Raw genomic sequence first — 16121 nt, 5'->3', positions numbered from 1 at the left:
GAACAGTGCATCATCCATGCACCTGGGAAGCTTGGCAGGGCTAAGGCCTGCTGCCATTGCTCGTAGCAGCTCAACTATCTTGCCATGTAGTGTTGTAATCTCTGAAAAACAACTGTACTGATGCCCTGTTTGCATACCACTGCTATCATACTGTACCTGCTAGGTGTGTGCGGGAAGATTGAACTGTATAAGGGAAATGTGCATTGCTGTTGCATCTCTTCTGACCCTTTTCAATACTTGAGGCAAGCTTGCATTGCTGTTATCTGTCCTGTACCTGTTCCCTATTGTAGGTAAGCACACATTGCTACTGCTTGTGCTGTACCAGGGGAAAGCGGTACAAAAGGGGGTGGTGATGGACGGAGCATCTGAACCAATCAAACACTCACACCCAGTCAAAAGATCTGGGTTTAATCCATCACTGTTCTTTAGCCCACTCTGCCACCCCAGTTCAGACAGGGGAAAGCCAGTATTACTACTGCCTTTGATGTGTCTTTGGCTGGGTGGGTGGGGGCTGTAATGGCTATATAACCCCTCCTCCAGAGACAACTTGCCCCGGCAGCGCACATTGTACATCTTGAGGCCAGGCGTGGCAGGGGCTATATAATTAACAGGCAGTGACCGCTTATGGTCTTCCAGGCCACACTGTACGTCTGGTGTGTGTGTTCTTCATTTCTGTTCTGTGACCCAGGCCCCTCCACAACCCTGCACTGCAGCCCCCAGCACACTGGTGACGAAGGGTTGGCAACATGCCTGCTGCACACACTCATCCACACACGCGGCACGGGGAGGTGTGCCCCCAAGCCACACCATGCACCGTGGCCCACCTGCACGACCAGTTCGGACCTGCTTCTGGCGTTCAACCAGCGGCACATTGGAGCACCGTTGCTTGCCACCCTGCCTGCATCCAATGGACCTTGCACCACTGTGCAGCATCGCACCACCTGCTGTCACTCCGTGACACGCCTTGACGTCACAGTTGTCCCTCATTTACTTGCACGCCCCGGAGGAACCTTCTCCCTTCTACAGCCCAGTGAGCGGCCTGGCAAAGCCTCGAGCATTTTGCATTGCACAGATCATCAGGAATTCTGCAGCATTGCTTTGTTTGAGCTTGAGCCCACTGGGGGAATAGAGGCCTGGAATTGGAAAGGAAAAATAAGAAAAAATTAAATTGTCATGAGGGAGGGAGCTGAGGATAGACAAGCTAAGCAAGGCACACCACTGTGCATATTAAATAAAAGTAACAACGCTCACATCCTCAACCCTGCTGCCCCACACGATACGCCCTACAGAGAGGACACACCCCAGAGGTAGGCTCACAACCAGCAATGGCCTACATGCGTCGGAAAACAGAACTGCAAGTTTCCACGTCCAGACATGTGTGCATTAAAATCGCCCTGCCATGGCAGGTATCGCCAACACCGTGCCCCAGCAAGCCCTGCAAGGTGGACAGTCAACCCCATGACATGCGCTCATAGGAGTGCTGCATCCGTTCAATGAGCTTGCTAATCCAGCCACTGCATCACCATGCTGGAAGACATGGGTTGCAAGGCTAGAAAATTACTTTGTTGCAACCAGAGACTGATGGAGCCATCAAGTGCTCCCTCCGGCTGCATTACGCAGGCGAAGAAATCTACAAATTATTCGAACATCTACTGAATACAGGCACTGCCAACTAATACAACACTGCCGTGTGCACTCAATGCACACTTCAATCCACAATTGACCCCGGACGTTGAACATTTCATACTTCGCCAAGCACGGCAGCGGGAAAGGGATGCATTCTATGTGCACCTACACACACTTGCACGGAGGACAAGCAACCTAAGAAGATATTGGCGTAAACCATATAGGGCTGCAGGAACAAGACCCTCAGAGGCCTCATCCTGCGGGAGGAAAACATCAATTTCGATGAAATCCTCATCATGGCCTGATCCCATGATTTGCCTGCAGCACCAGCAGCCGAAATGGATGTTGCCATCACGCAACAGCCTGAAAAGGCCCCCACAGTGAAAATCGAGCATGCAGACACCATCTACACGAAGGGAAAACTAAAAAAGCCCAAGACTCAGAGCACCCCCCAACAAGAACACCACTGCAGATATTGTGGATGCGAAGAACACCCTCTTGAAGACTGCCCAGCACAAGGCAAGCTAAATCCATTTGTGACCATGCGCAGAGGAGGGCCCAAAGGAAAAGGCACAAGGGGCAGGAGGAACCCTACCAAGTCCATACAACAGCGGACACTGGATGACTCCGAGTTGCAGAACGCTACCAAGTCATTGCAACGCCACCGATAACTACTGGAAGACTCGTCACTAGAAAGTGATGAAGATGAAACCTCCCTCATCTCAGTCACCAATTACTTGAAACGACAGATGGCCACAGCACAAATGGGTGGTCCAGATTGCCTGCTCAGACGTCAAGGCCCTCATCAAAACCGGCGCCTCCGTGAATGTAATGGATATTCAACAATACCTACGCCTCCGGCAAAGACCACCTCTGTCCCCACAAATACCATCTTCACCTACGGCAGCCAGTTCCCACATTCCACGTGGTCAAGAAGGAGGCCAACACTTTCATTGGAAGCCACACAGCAAAAAATATGGATCTGATATCTTTTGCACGAATCGTGACAGCCTGCCAAGTCGATGAACTCCTGAGTTATTATTATTATTATTATTATTATTATTGCATTTTTAGTGCGCAGAAGCTACCCACAAAGGGTTTCCCGGTGCAAATTAGTGAAGATGTTGAAGTAGGGCTAAGGTCAGGAGGAGTGTCTAGATGTTAAATAGCCAAGTTTTTAATGCTTTACGAAAGTTCATGTAGTTAATCTCATTGCGTGCTGAGAAAGCAGGGGAATTCCATAGCACAGGCCCTAGATACGAAAAAGATTTGCCGCCCATACGAGATAGTTTGATTTTGGGGATGACAAACCTTTTTGATGTAGAGGAACGAAGAGAGCGGGATGGGCGATATGGGTGAACGAGCGAGTGAAGATATTTTGGGGCCATGCCAGCATTGATTTTGTGCATGAAACAGAGTGCTTTAAACTTAATTCGGTTTTCGACCTTAAGCCAATGAAGGTCACGAATGTAGCGGGTAGTGGAAGTGGTACTCGGGATTTTACATAGCAGTCTGGCGGCTGAATTTTGGACCGTCTGCAGTCTGCAAACGGTAGCTTTCTTTGAACCCAGATAAAGCACGTTGCCATAGTCAATCCTAGAAGTAATCAAGGCATTGACTACAGTTTTCTTTGTTGATTCAGGCAGCATCCAGCAGATCTTTTTTAGCCACTTTAGGATGGCAAAGCACGTGGCTGATGTTTTTACAACTTGCTGGTGCATATTGAGGGAGTCATCAATGATAATGCCTAGGTTGTGTGCCTGTGAGACTGGGACGGGGAGTGTGCCCATTTCCTGGGGCCAATGATGCAGGCCCCACAAGCTTTTATTTTTGCCGAGAATGATGACTTCGGTCTTCTCCCCGTTTAGTTTGAGAAAATTGTCCTGCATCCAGCCTGCAATTTTAATATGACCTTTTTTGAGTGTGGAGGAAGTATCAGTATTCTCAGAAGAGAGGGAAAAGATCAGCTGGAAATCGTCTGCATATGAATACATCGATAGGCCTGAATCTTCCACCACCTTAGCTAAGGGGCTCATATACAAATTGAACAATAAAGGGCTGAGTATGGAGCCCTGTGGCACACCATGTTCGAAGACATATGTGTCCGAGCAGGCGGATTGAGAGAAAACTTGAAAAGTGTGTTCATTCAGAAAGGAGATAAGCCTGTTAAGTGCAGAATCGCGGATACCTAGGGAGTGAAGTATGTTGATTAATACAGTGTGTGATACCGTATCGAATGCGGCACTTAAGTCTAGGAGTATAAGGGCCACAGTCTCTCCCTTATCCAGCTGGCAGCGAATATTCTCTGTAACTCCTAATAAGGTGGTTTCTGTAGAGAATCCAGCTTTAAAGCCTGATTGACAAGGGGGCAGCAAGTCTTGGGCAGTGGCAAATTCGGTTAGAGTATGATGAACATGCTTTTCCAAAATCTTGGAAAACACAGGTAACGGAGAAATGGACCGAAAGTTGGAGGGTTGATTTGGGTTGGTTCCAGCTTTCTTTAGCAGGGGGTGAATCATAGCATGCTTCCAGTCAGCTGGTACAGTCTCTTCCTGTAGGGAGGTGTTAAGAAGATCCGTAATAATGTCCAGTGATAGAGTGTCAAGCTTTTTGAGTATGGAGCAGGGTAGGGGGTCTTTTGGAGATCCAGATTTAATGGTGTTAAGTAGTTTGGTTAGAATCATGGTATTAAGTCTGGGCCAGCTATCCAAGGTACTTCTAGGGTTCTGAAGGGCATGTATGTCGGAATTGCTAATATAGTTGTGAGTGGAGGAGTCCAGTGAAATTGTTGCTGATGGGAGGCAACTGTTCTGTGCAACTGCAATTCCTTGGTAAATTTTGTCCACTTTATGTATAAAAAAGGTGGCCAATGTGTCACATTGCTGTTTGTTTAAGTCCGGCGGACTGGCTAATGTTTTAGAACCCGCAAGTTCTTTCACCATCTTGAATAATGTTTTGGAGCGGTTTGAGCCTCCGAGATGGTGGAGCACACATGGTCGACTCGTGCCTTATTACAGAACGTGTGATATTTAGTTAATTTTGTAATTTTTTTTTGCTTCTGGTGAGTAATTTTTTCTCCATTTTCGTTCAAAAGTTTTACATTCGGATTTTTCTTGTTTTAGTAGTTCCGTGAACCATGGGGCGGGGGGTCGCTGGCCTTTGCGTTTTAATTTGGTCAGAGGTAGGCAAGTGTTAATTGCCGTCTTGAGCCAATTCTGTACTGCTGTAGATAGAGAATGTACAGATTGCTTCGAACAAGGAAGGTGCAAGTTTAGGAAGGTGTTCAATCTTTCAATATCTCAATCAATCAATCAAGGCATTTATAGAGCGCACTACTCACCCGGAGGATCTCAAGGCGCTTGGGGGGGTGGGGAGGGGGGGGGGGGGTAGGGTGCCGCTACTGCTCGAACAGCCAGGTCTTGAGCTTCTTCCTGAAGGAGAGGTGGTCTTGGGTCAGGCGAAGGTCGGTCGGGAGGGTGTTCCAGGTCTTGGCGGCCAGGTAGGAGAAGGACCTTCCTCCTGTTGTCGCTCTTCGGATGCGGGGGACGGCGGCGAGGGCGTGGTTGGTCGATCGGAGGTGGCGTTTGGGAGCGTAGAAGTTGAGGCGGTTGTTGAGGTAGCTCGGGCCTTGGGCGTGTAGGGCTTTGTGTGCGTGGGTGAGGAGACGGAAGGTGATTCTCTTGTTGACGGGGAGCCAGTGCAGGTCTCTCAGATGTCCGGAGATGTGGCTGCGTCGGGGGATGTCGAGGATGAGTCTGGCTGAGGCGTTCTGGATCCGCTGGAGTCTCTTCTGGAGCTTGGCGGTGGTTCCGGCGTAGAGGGCGTTGCCGTAGTCCAGTCGGCTGGTGACGAGGGCCTGGGTGACCGTCTTCCTGGTCTCGGTGGGGATCCACCGGAAGATCTTCCGTAGCATGCGCAGGATGTTGAAACAGGACGCGGAGACGGCGTTGACTTGTCTGGTCATGGAGAGGGAGGAGTCCAGGATGAAGCCCAGGTTGCGTGCGTGGTCTGTCGGTTTGGGTGCGGTGCCCAGGGCGGGGGGCCACCAGGAGTCGTCCCAGGCGGAGGGCGAGGAGCCTAGGATGAGGACTTCCGTCTTGTCTGAGTTCAGTTTCAGGCGGCTGGTCGTCATCCACTCGGCTACGTCTTTCATCCCTTCGTGGAGGTTGGTTCTGGCGGCGGCGGGGTCGTTGGTCAGGGAGAGGATCAGCTGGGTGTCGTCGGCGTAGGAGATGATGTTGAGGTTGTGTTGGCGTGCGATGGCCGCAAGGGGGCTCATGTAGACGTTGAAGAGGGTGGGGCTGAGCGAGGAGCCCTGAGGAACGCCGCAGATGACTTCCGTGGCTGCAGATCTGAACGGTGGCAGGCGTACTCTCTGTGTCCTTCCAGCGAGGAAGGAGATGATCCACTCCAGAGCCTTTTCCTGGATTCCGATGTTGCTGAGGCGCTGCACTAGGGTGCGGTGGCAAACAGTGTCGAACGCCGCGGAGAGGTCTAGGAGGATGAGGGCTGCTGTTTCACCGTTGTCTAGCAGGGCTCGGATGTCATCGGTGGCAGCGATGAGGGCGGTCTCGGTGCTGTGGTTGGCTCGGAAGCCAGACTGTGAGGGGTCGAGGGATCCATTCGTCTCGAGGAAGGCGGCCAGCTGCTTGTTGACGGTCTTCTCGATGACTTTGGCTGGAAACGGGAGGAGCGAGATGGGGCGGTAATTCTTGAGTTCGGTGGGGTCCCCTGTTGGTTTCTTTAGTAGAGCGCTGATTTCGGCGTGCTTCCAGCTCTCAGGGAAGGTGGCGGTGTCGAAGGAGGTGTTGATGATGTCCCGCAGGTGGGGTGCGATGACAGCGTCGGCCTTGTTGAAGACGTGGTGAGGGCAGGGGTCTGTCGGAGATCCGGAGTGGATAGAGTTCATCGTGCAGATGGTGTCTTCTGTGTTGATCTGGGTCCAGGCGCTGAGGGTGGTGGTGGGGGGGCGTTGGTGCGGTCTTTTCCAACTGATGAACCCAATTCCTAATTAGCTTGGGTTCATCAGGGAGGACCCTAGACTTATGTATGGCTACTTGAAGTGAGAACCTAATCAAATAATGATCTGACCAGCAAATCGGTAGTGCGGGAGGAACATTAATATCCTTGAGATTAGTGAAAATGGGGTCAAGTAGGTGACCTGCCGTATGTGTGGGTCCAGAGTTTAGCAGGTTTAAGTTAAGAGAAGCTAGATCGGAGATGAGCTCAGAGGTTGATGAGCTGGTTGGATTTTCTAAATGTAAGTTAGTATCCCCGATGAGGGAGAAATTGGCAGCCTTCATGACTAGGGGACTTATGATTTCGGGGAGTGCCGTTGCCCATGCTGTGGCAGGGCCAGGTGGACGATAGACAAGTATGCCAGAAAACGTAAAGTTGGGGGTGAGGGCAAGCTTAAATATAGCTGCTTCACAATTTGGGCTAGGCAGGTTAGTGAGATCACAATTGTACTCTTTTTTTAAAGAGGATAGCAATACCGCCTCCTGTTTTATTAATGCGGTCAATTCTTTCTATAGCATAATGATCGGGCACCGCCACCGCAATATCCGGGCCTGAGCTCTCTTGGAGCAGGTTTCTGTAAGAAAAAGGGCGTCGGGTTTATTATCCATTAGTAGGTTAAAGATCTCAAATTTATGTTTAGGTAAAGATCTGCAGTTCAAGCTAAGAAAAGAAAAAGTTTTGCATTGGGATTGGCTTTGATCGCTCTTGTCGCTATCCCTATTCCCGGTTAGCTTGCGCTCTGGAGCAACTGTGAAGCTACAGTTAGGGCAAGGTGCAATTGGGCCCTCCAAATGTAGTTTACAACTTTGCGGTAATTGTGGGATTTTTAGAGCCCGGAGCTGCTCAAAGTTGTACCTGAGTGATGGCTGATTGCTGTTGTGGATGTGCGCGGCCTGGGTCTCTCCATCTGCTTGGTTAATTGCGGAGTTAGCATTTGAAGGAGTAGGACCAGGGTTTCTGGCCCTGGTCCAGGCGCAGACGGGCTTGCCTTTGGCGCGCCTTCGGCGCGCCGGCTGCGCGCGTCCACTGCGCGTACACTCAAGGTGATCCATTTATCCTGACTGCGCCCAGCAACTATCCCGCTGCCCGCTCCGAATACCTCTAAGATGGCGGCGGTGTTCGGCGGCAGTCCCCGGTGTTGCCAAGCGTCCCTGATTTGTTCCTAGTCGACAGATTCAGGTGAGTTAAAAATAATTGTGCAAATTAGCAACTGTGCAAAATAATGTGTGGGGTTTTAGCAGAGGAACACAAACAAATACTACTTTTCGTAAGGTTATTAAAAACACAACCTCCCGGCTACCGCCTCAGGAGTTACTGACTAATGACAATTAGGCAGGGCAATGGAATTAGGCGTCTTTTATCCTGACTGCGCCCAGCAACTATCCCGCTGCCCGCTCCGAATATCTCTAAGATGGCGGCGGTTTTCAGCGGCAGTCCCCGGTGTTGCCAAGCGTCCCTGATCTGTTCCTAGTCGACAGATTCAGGTGAGTTAAAAGAAACTGTGCAAATTAGCAACTGTGCAAAATAATGCGTGGGGTTTTAGCAGAGGAACACAAACAAATACTACTCTTCGTAAGGTTATTAAAAACACAACCTCCCGGCTTCCGCCTCAGGAGTTACTGACTAATGACAATTAGGCAGGGCAATGGAATTAGGCGTCTTTTATCCTGACTGCGCCCAGCAACTAGCCCGCTGCCCGCTCTGAATACCTCTAAGATGGCGGCGGTTTTCGGCGGCAGTCCCCAGAGTTGCCAAGCGTCCCTGATCTGTTCCTAGTCGAAAGATTCAGGCGAGTTAAAAGTAACTGTGCAAATTAGCAACTGTGCAAAATAATGCGTGGGGTTTTAGCAGAGGAACACAAACAAATACTACTTTTCGTAAGGTTATTAAAAACACAACCTCCCAGCTTCCGCCTCAGGAGTTACTGAATAATGACAAGTCAGCTCCCTGAACTCTTCAATGGACTAGGGTACCTGAAAACCCCTCCAATCAAACTACACATCGAGAAGTCCATCAAACTAAACGCCCTTCGCCACTGTGAGGTACCTTTTTATCAGCAGCCACTGGTCAAAAAGGAGCTATATAAGCTGGAGAGCCAAGGCATAATCGAAAAGGTGTCCGGGCCAGAACCATGGGTGTCCCCCATGGTCATCACGGAGAAACCGAAACAGCCAGGAAAGATACGTCTCGGCTTCGACATGCACCTCCCCAGTCAGGCCATCAGGCAAGAGAGTCACATAACACCCACTATGGACGACTTCAATGCCGACCTCAATGAGTCAAGTTAGTTTTCCAAGCTAGCACTCAATGCAGGATACCACCAACCGCTCCTCTCCAAAGGAAGCAGGTACATCACAACTTTTTCGACACACCTGGGGCTGCGCCAATACAAAAGAGGTGGGCTCCTCTAGCCTTCGCCAGAAAAGCACTGATGCTGACACATGCACGTTACTCCCAAATCGAGAGAGAAGCAATAGCCATTAAAGGGGGCCTGTGGACACTTCCACCTGTACCTTTGTGGAAGGCTGTTTAGAATAGTCACAGACCACCAATCACTCATCCCTCTTTTTCATGGTTCTGCTCCACACCCTCTGCCACGGATTGAACGCTGGGCTATCCAACTACAGCACTACCACATGGAAGTCACCTACCGACAGGGATCCAAAAACCCAGCAGACTTTCTCTCAGGCATCCACCCTCCCCGTCTAGCGAGAATGCCGATAACACGGATGCCGCCAAAGTTCACGTTAGCTTAGTATCCCAGAGGACCAGCCCACAAGCACTAATCTTACAGGAAATCAGAGACATCACTGCAAAAAATCCAGTGTTGGAGAAATTGATGGATGCTCTACAAAACGCTGGTGGCACAACTTCCTACGAGATGCCAACAGTTGGCAAGGCTGAGAGAAAGAAAAACACACAAAATTATGGCGACTGCGCAATGAGCTAAGTGCCACAGTAGATGGGCTCATCCTAAGGTGACAGCGCCGAGTAATCCCGGAGAGACTGCAGCAACACGTCACAGAGCTGGCTCATGGCTGACAATCGGGGACAGAAAAGATGAAATCTCACATAAGGGAGAAAGTCTGGTTCCCTGGTCCCAAAGCCGCCTTCAATGAGATGGTATGGCAATGCCCCTCATGCCAACTCACCAGCACTCAAGCGGTGCTCGCTCCCGTTCTGACTGAAGAGCCATGCGCCACGCCATGGTCCAATGTGAGTCTTGACCTCTGAAGCTTCCAGGATGGAAGAACCACTGTAGTCATAGTCAACGGTTATTCAAAGTACCCTCTTGTCAAAGTGGTCAACTCAACGGCTTTCAATAATGTAGTCCTGGCGCTGGAAAGGGTATTCGCACTCTTTGACCTACCAGAATAAATAAAGACGGACAGTGGACCGCCTTTCCACAGGTCTGAATTCTATGACCTGTAAAGCACCTGGGATCCGACATCGCTGAATCACGCCCCAATGGCCGCAAGCGAATGGAGAGGAAGAGTGATTCATGCAGATACTGAAGAAGACCTTCAGAATCGCTGTAGTAGACTGATCCAACCCAGCATCCAAATGTTTTTGAGGGAATACCAAGGAACACCTCATTGCACTACTCAACGCTCTCCGTGGTCCCTAATGCTTAACAGCCATCGGCGGGAACACGATCCCAATCCATTCCGAATGGTCTCCGCTACAGTGTGACCCAATGAGCACCTAAGCCCGGCATACTCCGACCAATGTTCGCGCAAGCCGCCTCATGGGTGATCTCACCAGGTACTGCTCAAAGACCAACAAATGGGACCATGATCACCGCCTGTAAAGGCAATTACTGATCACTAGGAACATATCCTGGTTCCGGATGGTAGACTTTCCCAGCTCGTCTGAACCGGAAGATAGGGAAAACGATGCAACATGGGAGAGCCCTCAGGACTGGAAAGCCAAGTGGAAGAAGCCGTCCCTAGTGGCAGGACCCCTAGCCAGGTCAGTGCAGGAACTCAGTTAAGGTCGATTCCCGAAGCAGCCAGGACCCTGAGGTGGAAGAGGACATTCCCATAAACGCTAGTATCACCTTAGACCTACCCGCCACCAAGCCAGAGGTTTTGCATGCTGAGTTTCATATCCAAGTTGGGAAGGGACGCAGTGGCTGTATAAGCCCTTCCCCCGCGGGGACAACTTACCTCAGAAGCGCATATTGTACCTCCTCTGGCCAAGTATGGCCAGAGGCTATATACAAAATGGGAGGGGACCGCTCATGGTCTTCCGGCCCACAATGTACCAAGGCCCCTCCACAACCCTGCACTAAAGCCCCCAGCTCAGGGTCAACAGGGAGGTAGCCTATGCTGTACATGTTCTGTCAGACTTCTCAAGTGTCAAGTTTTCATGCACGAGTAGAGATTTTTCTCAGTGCATCTTTCTGGTACTACTACTTCAAAATGTATCATTTAAACCAGAGACTAGTATAATGCAAGGGAAAAACTCTGAACTGGAATTGCCACTCAAGTTCCAACAAGCTACAAATAAACCAGTGCTAGATGGAGTACTCACAACACCGATTACGTTGTATCTGTTCTGTTTGTTAGGGAAGCTGGCCCTCCTGCTGAATCATATGCCAAGAGAGCCGTTGGCATTTATGACACCCGTGTTGTACCTGTTTAGTGTGCGCGTGAAGTCTGCGCAGCTGATGAATGAAATGTGCATGTTCCCAAAAACATCTGCAGCGCAGCTCTAAATATGAATGAGGTAAGAAGCTAGACGCGCCTAGGAATAAGGTTACAAATTGACAAAGTTAACATGCGTACTGGTTGAATGCAAGTGAGGCTGGGAAAATATCTGGATGCGTCATTTGTACTTCATTTTATTGTACAAAGAACTCTGGATGAATTATTGTTGAAAAGTGACATCACTTTGTTTTATCTTTAAAGATTAACTCGCTTTTGGTTATTTGCTCTTTTCAAAATACATTTTTAAAATCTTTACCTAAAAGTAATCCGTAAGAGAAATGTGTAATACATTTTAGCTTAAATGTTAATAACGCAGTTTATACGACGAAATAAAAAAAATAGATACATGCGTCATTGCCTTCCTCATTCATTTGTAAGGATCATTTCGCATTCTAACATGGCCACGAAATTCTGCTGCAGCTTTATACGAGGCTCCCCGTGAGACTAGTCCGTTCTTCATCTCTTAACCATACCTTTGCCATGCAGTCTGATGCGCTGCGCTTGAACGCCTTTCAGTCGGACGCGGAGTTGCCGCTCGGGCGACCCACAGTATCAAAAACATAAATATACTGTGCTCGAGAGGAATTCAAGCAAAAAGGCAGCTTGCGCCCTCAATACTTGTTTAGGGGCGTGAACTGTCTTTTCCTATTTCCTTTCCGCATGGCCGTGGATTGGCAAAGTCTGACCCGGAATGGGCGGGTTACGGATGTACTGCCGGAAAGCGTGCCTTGTTCATTAGTTCTTCTCTGACAATAAAATGTCTCTGGCTTGTGTGCCTTGCCGATATCTGCATGTTTTTGTTTGTATATGTGCACTATGAGCGTTGTACATACATGCTGACACAATGACATATGTTGCCATTGCATGGAAAACGGCGGAATTTAACTTCATAAAATGTCATTTTTGTTTTATATTTTTTTTCTTCCTACCGTAGCGCTCCTTCCAGGGGGTGTCTGTATAGTTCTTCGCCTTTCAAAATGTAAAATCTCGTCCATTAACGTTCCCCAAATATTAGCATGAGTCACCTATCTTTCATGTGCAATAATATATATTGATATGCAAGGGCTTGTTAGATTCTTAGGCCTCTTTCACTTTTTTCAGAAGGAAGTATGGTATGCTCCATGCATACATTTATCTGATCGTGCATGACTTGAGTATTTTTTATAAGAAGTCGTGAGGATTTTTTTTTTACAGTTTTATATAGTGCAAACCCAACACAAAGGTATTGGAGCGCTTTACTTGAGCTTCACTTACTCCACTTAAGGACGCATTCATTTTTAGTTCAAAGTGGTTGCTAAAAACGTCTTGGGGACATTCTGAAAACTGACCTACGAATGTATTCTGCCCATTGCTTACCGTTGACTTTGTGGTTTGCATCTCACATTTGCTTGCTTTCTATTGGTTGGCTTTATTTGTTTTAGGCTGTCCAGCATGTCTTTGTCCTTCCCATGGAGCATAGCCTATTTACTCTGTATTCTTGCGCAAGTGCTCACTTTTTTTGTAAATGGGCCTTTACACTTTGTTCTTATCTTGTGACATTTGCTGTGCATTCAAAGACAGGTCAAATTTCCGGCTCTGTCTTCGAGGTAGCTTAGTGTTCACTTTTCTTTCTCTGAGTTCTTGAACTAATTTCAGCCACTGGTAATTATTTGGTCCCTCGTCACTGTTCATTGTTGCCATATGCAAATCAGTCTTAATGCTGCTCCAATCCAAACAGTCCAACCCAAACTGCCAGGCCAGATCCTTCCGAACCTTTAGTCGGGTGTAGCTTGGTTCCAGTGGCATAGCACCAGACCCATTTCTGGGCATACCTGTCACACTTAGGAAATCACACTGAATTATACAACAAAAAGAGATAGATGGAATAAAGTGATAGATGGAATGCTTGAATTAATTTCACCCGTTAATTACTCTGGTTGCACCCAAGTCCATCATTAGTTTGCACATCATGCCACCTCAGTTTGGATCTAGCCATACGCAAATCAGTATTGAATCTGCTCCAATGGGAACATTCCAGCCTGAGATTTCAGGGCTTATAGCTATTCTACAATGGAGAGTTATTGCCCAGGATAAAAATGACGAATTCCTATCTAACAGATGTGGGTTCTAATCACTATCGCCATTTGAAGTTGTGAAATCCTTGGCAAACCAGTTTATATTTTTGTGCTTCTGTCTTTATTTGCTGAAATTAGAAGCACATAGAAATGAGCACTATTAAATTACTGGACACTTACAAGGAAGATTATTGGACCCAGAACATTGCCAGCCATTCTCAAGTAAAAGGGGATGGGCGAGGGAGGCAACTTCACACCTGAGGTGATGAAAAAAATCTCTTGTCATGCCCAAATCTACTATACCTTTAAAGATTTGTTAAAAGTAATTAATATAGGCCATAGCTTGAATGGAGGGTGGACCCAAGATGGGGGCAGCGCTCTATTGAAAAGTATAACACTCCATTAACCAGATATAGTTTTCTGCTTATCATTTAACTATTATAATAATTGGACTTCTCTGATGTTTCCCTGTATATCTTCTTACCTTTTTACGCCTTGTTTCAACTGCCCAGATCAGAAACACCATGTACCGATGGATCTCATAGGTGCAAAGATTGTGGAATGCTAGGAAAACTGAGTTTTTGCTGGCTGAGCAATTTCTGCTGGGACAACTAGTACCTCCTTTACACATAAGAAGTATTTAAATATACATAGGAGTTTGGAATCTTCCACTAGTATTTTAATTCTGCTCAGTGTACCTCACTTTCTTACAAGCACAGTGCTTACAATTAGCCAAAATCTTGATTTATATGAAGTTGAGTGCCACAAGCTTGGCACAACTGTCATAATGGAAAAGGTATTGTTATCCAGTCTTGAATCAAAATTTTGGTTCCAGATTAAAAGGTTCATCCATCATTGATGGATGGTTTAGCAGGTTAAATGCCTTGTGCTAGTCCCCTGGGCGATTTTCAGTTCACAAGTTCTGATCCTGGCTAGGCCATCTCTGTCTTTATGCAGGTGCTGTCAAGTATTCATTGGAATCTTATATTTTTTGTGTCCAGCAACATTTCAGAGTCTTTACTGTAGCATCTAACCTCAGCACATTTTTTTGTGTTTCACCTCTGCTTCCTTTTCGGATGTGACTCCTTCCTTGAAGCGATTTAAGACAATTAGTTATTTTATTGATTGCAGGTGCCAGTTAGATTTCAGAACCCAATGAAGTTTGTAGTCATATGTTTCCTTGTTTAGATATGTTTCTCAAATCTATGCATTACCAAACTAAATTGTTACTGTAAGAAAACGTTTAATTTACCTTAAAACCTTGTTTTACTTTCCTTAAGCATCAGTCCTTTAGCATGTATGCTAAAGGACTGTTCACACCTGCAGTGCTTTAAATGAGCCAGTACTGTCTGGTACGGAGTACTGGCACTTTTTTATTTTGAGAGGGAGAATTCCAGCACTTTTCAAGAGAAATGTAATACCTTTAATTGGAGAGTAGCAGCACTTCTCAGAAACAAGCAGGTACTCTGGTTCAGAGTACCTGCACTTCTGTTTTTCCATTTCAAGCACTGCACACCTGTCTATACCCCACTTCACTAATACACTTGTCCGCTCTTCCACCACCCTGCCTGACCATCATCCGGTTATCTGACCCCGTTTGGAGGTTTAAAATGATTTCCCATTTAAATGTAAAATTTCGAGTTCATCTCCAGCATCTCTCTGGATTTTGAGCTGAATTTCGAGGTTGGTATTGCGTTTATCATTATTTTTCATATTTCTACTCTTTGTTTCACTATTTTTGGTCTGCCTAACTCTTATTGTTTTTGATCGTTACTGTTTCTTCCATCTTTCCCCATAATGCCCCCTGTCTTTCTCTTTAGGCTCCCTCACTCAGTCATGGACAGGCACAGTTTCTTTCTGCACCATCTGACTTCTTACTGAAACGTTTTGCTCTTTTCTTTCTGCAACGTGCGCTCAAAGACACGAAGTCTTCTGTTTTCTTTTCAGAACTGTGCCACGTTATTTGCTTAATTGGTGACCGCCTTGCCGCATTTGTTGATGAATGGACCTAGGACAAGACTTGTCAGGTAAGCAGACTTGAGGGCCCTTGATTGTACTCTGTTGTTGTTATTCATGCACGTTTTTCGATTCACCTAGCAATCCATTCTGTCCAATTATCCATAGAAATACTGCCTGAGGCTTCACTCAATATAATATAATTTCAAGCAAAGATGGTATGTACTGTCTCTCCTCTATTAAAGCATGATTGTTTGAGTGCATATGTATCTGTTGATTCTCTTAGACCTCATTTTGATATTTTTTTTCTGTAAACTAAACAATGCATGATAACCAGGAAGGGCACATTGTCATGGTATTGTCAGCAATAAGTGTTTTCCCCAAACTAAACTTTGACATCAGGGCAAAACTAGGCGCAAGCTAACCCTCCAATGCTTTGACTACGTTCACCGCCCTTGTGTCCCCCCAAAAACATTGCACTTCTTTCAGTAGTGACAAGGTTTGCTCTGTTTTCCTGTTACACAATTAGCAAAACGTTTCCAAAATCAGTTTGCTTTTTTTTTTTATTCATGGATGGCCAAGGTTACACAATTTATCTTTAAGGGACCGTCAGCCACACACTCATAACCAGCAGACTGAAGTACGGAAATGCCCTCAAAGCCGGAATCAACAAGTCTCTGCTCCACAAACTCCAGACCTTACAGAACACCGAAGCTAGGCTCGTACTCTGCATCCTGCGACAAGAACACATCAC

At 47.2% G+C, this 16121-nt stretch overlaps 1 protein-coding gene and 1 long non-coding RNA gene across 8 annotated transcripts in view; one reads left to right on the top strand and one right to left on the bottom strand.

Moving 5' to 3' along the window:
* The window catches only part of ZBTB38 (zinc finger and BTB domain containing 38), a 185830-nt gene that overhangs the window by 57411 nt on the left and 112298 nt on the right, over positions 1-16121 (bottom strand). Inside the window, exon 1 of one of the 7 annotated variants that reach the window (XM_078666394.1) lies at positions 11182-11298. The exons of the other annotated variants lie outside the window; for them this stretch is intronic. The gene's annotated coding sequence lies outside the window, so the exon portion shown is untranslated. Of the gene's footprint in view, positions 1-11181; positions 11299-16121 lie in introns of those variants that run through there. 7 annotated transcript variants of the gene reach the window in all.
* Positions 11233-16121, top strand: part of LOC144791662 (uncharacterized) — a 42929-nt gene continuing 38040 nt past the window's right edge. The window contains exons 1-2 of the long non-coding RNA XR_013602446.1: positions 11233-11376; positions 15359-15438. This is a non-coding gene — a long non-coding RNA (uncharacterized LOC144791662). The remainder of the gene's footprint in view (positions 11377-15358; positions 15439-16121) is intronic.

The sequence above is a fragment of the Lissotriton helveticus genome, chromosome 11 (assembly GCF_964261635.1).
Source record: "Lissotriton helveticus chromosome 11, aLisHel1.1, whole genome shotgun sequence".
Taxonomy (NCBI): domain Eukaryota; kingdom Metazoa; phylum Chordata; class Amphibia; order Caudata; family Salamandridae; genus Lissotriton; species Lissotriton helveticus.
The sequence above is the reverse complement of the archived record's forward strand: the minus strand, read 5'-3'. Positions and strand labels throughout refer to the sequence as shown.